The 2737-nt window shown below is 44.9% G+C and overlaps 1 protein-coding gene across 2 annotated transcripts in view; it reads left to right on the forward strand.

Moving 5' to 3' along the window:
* asic2 (acid-sensing (proton-gated) ion channel 2) overlaps positions 1-1757 on the forward strand; it is a 264656-nt gene extending 262899 nt beyond the window's left edge. For both annotated transcript variants that reach the window (XM_035529174.2, XM_035529139.2), the window contains one exon: positions 1-1757. This exon is cut by the window's left edge and continues 2175 nt beyond it. The gene's annotated coding sequence lies outside the window, so the exon portion shown is untranslated.
* Positions 1758-2737: the final 980 nt, after the last annotated feature.

The following is a 2737-nucleotide window of genomic DNA, read 5'->3' on the forward strand; positions in this document are numbered from 1 at the left end:
CTACTCTACACGTATGTCCAGCAGAGACAGGTCCTCTCACGTCCCCCTGACCACTTTGTCTCCGCCGTTAGCTGGGTTTGTGAGACGCTACGGATAAAATTAGCCGCGTCATCACCATGTCCTTCCGATGTACGTTTTTGGAACATGAAACTCTTCTGTCTTTTTGTCTTTTCACTGCATAGGATGTTTTTGGATCAATAAATGTTTGTCAGTTTAATTATCAGCTCTTATTTAAAAAAAGTTGCTGAGATGTTTATCACACCGTAAAGTCGAACATCTGTCTGTGGAGAACGTTCACTCAAAAGCCAATACCGAATAGTGTGGGACTCTCGGAAAACCAGCCAGAACGCACCAAGAACACATGGAAACACACTGGCTGTCAGACTCAGTAGAAGCATAAAACTCGCCAGCAGTTTGGCGTTCCACGAGCATCTCAGCTCCCAGCCGTGTGGAGATCCGGTATGGACCTCTGGGGGCTCATGAAGAAGGAACTAATGTCATTGGATAAAACCAGTGTCCCTCTATCAGGCATGTGAACCCTGGGGAGTTTCTGGCGGCTCCGGTCCGCCGGCCGTACGTCTCTGTGCTAATAGGGTTCATTATGACTAGCGCTGTTAATGACCATCTGCAAGGTCATCTCTCCAGCCTACCGCATCCTGTCCCAGTAGCGTCACACGGGATCTGTGCTGCAGGACTCCCTCAGCGAGGGTGTCTCGCCCTGTGCCGACATCACCGCCTGGAGCCAGGATGACGACGGCATTCAGATGGCGGCTAGGGCGGGGAGGAAGCCATGATAACACGCCCCGCGCTGTTGTGGACTCTTCCCAAGAATGTGGAGGTTTGTGTGCGCCCTGCTGGGTTTGGGTCAGGACGGCGCTAACCGGGTATCATCGGTGAAATTGCTCTACCGAGGGTAAATGTTGCTAAACTTCATACTTTCTGAGACTGATCTTTCATCACCAAGATCAACACTTGGTGTACTGGATTTAAAAAAGCGCCCCAAGCAAAGCAAAGCTTGAGTATCTAAAAACTAGAAGGTGAAAAGTCGTTCATGTTAAATAACACAAACTTTGAACTGGTCTGGAGTACATTGTGCAGTTAGGCCGGAGTATAAAGTGTTCTCTGCTGGTGTTTGTTTAGTGGGGGGTTGACCTGCGCACACACACACACACACACACACACACACACACACACACACACATACACACACACACACACACACACACACACACACACACACACACACACACACACACTCACACACACACACCCACACACACACACACACTCACACACACATACACACACACACACACACACACACATACACACACACACACACACACACACACACACACCCTTACATATGAACACAAACAACCTGAGTCCTTTAACTGTAAGATAAATATCTTGCCTCTTACCAAGCCACTCTCTTTATAAAAGGTAAACACATAATGTATAGCATAAAGCAAATGGGATGAAACGTATGACAACTTGCTCATGCTCTGTCTCGCTCTCGTTTTCTCTGTCTCTCTTTCTCTTTTTCTCTCTTTTTCTCTTTCTCTCTGTCTTACATTCTCCTAATGTGTTCTATGTCTGTTTTCAGCACACTGCTGTGAGAGACTGTCAGACAGTTGTACAAATGCCATTATTTATATTTGCATTTTATTTCCATTTCAGTGGTTTCTGCTGGACTGTTCTTCATTATGTGATATGAATCTGTGTTTGTAATGTGATTACATCAAGATTTTTCCTTTCATTGTTTACTGTGTTTTCTTCTCTTTAATTCAGTAATTCTACTGTCTGTATGAGAGAGAGAGTGAAATATTTCAGGTACGTTTGAAGGCCTGGACCAGAGAAATGAGGCAGATTCTGCTCTTGCGCTCATCATATCCAGCTAACCACTTTCATGCATTTTTCTTAACATTAACTCATTTGAACTTCTTTTACTTGGCAATCATATATTGATGGATTTTTTCCTCTCTTGGCCTTTAGATTTCTAGGGTCATGGTTGAGGGGGCTGCTTTGGTCAGCGCATAGGGGCATGAGAGAGAGTGAGAGTGAGATTAGCTAGGAACCTGGGGGTCTGTCACTTTACCTGAGTCACCTGAGTTACCTGAATCACCTGAAATACCTAATCTTACCTGAGTTACCTGATCTTACTGGAGTTTATCTGAGTTTACCTGAATTTACCTGAGCTTACCTGAGCTTACCTGAGTTACCTGAGCTTACCTGAGCTTACCTGAGCTTACCTGAGTTACCCGAGTTACCTGAGCTTACCTGAGCTTACCTGAGTTACCTGAGCTTACCTGAGCTTACCTGAGCTTAACTGAGTTACCTGATCTTACCGGAGTTTACCTGATCTTACCTGAGTTACCTGATCTTACCTGAGTTACCTGAGTTTACCGGAGTTACCTGAGTTTACCTGATCTTACTGGAGTTTACCTGAGTTTACCTCATCTTACTGGAGTTTACCTGAGTTTACCTGAGCTTATTGGAGTTTACCTGAGTTACCTGATCTTACTGGAGTTTACCTGAGCTCCTAATCTTACCTCAATTACCTGAGCTTACCTGAGTTACCTGATCTTACTGGAGTTTACCTGAGTTACCTGAGCTTACCTGAGCTCCTAATCTTACCTCAATTACCTGATGTTACCTGAGCTACTTGACCCCTTTGTCATCACGTGTTTTATTCAACCTCAACCTGAGGAAGGTTTAAGGAGTTTACCCTCTTATG

This window comes from Electrophorus electricus, chromosome 3 (genome assembly GCF_041902795.1).
Source record: "Electrophorus electricus isolate QZ-2024a chromosome 3, ASM4190279v1, whole genome shotgun sequence".
Lineage (NCBI taxonomy): Eukaryota > Metazoa > Chordata > Actinopteri > Gymnotiformes > Gymnotidae > Electrophorus > Electrophorus electricus.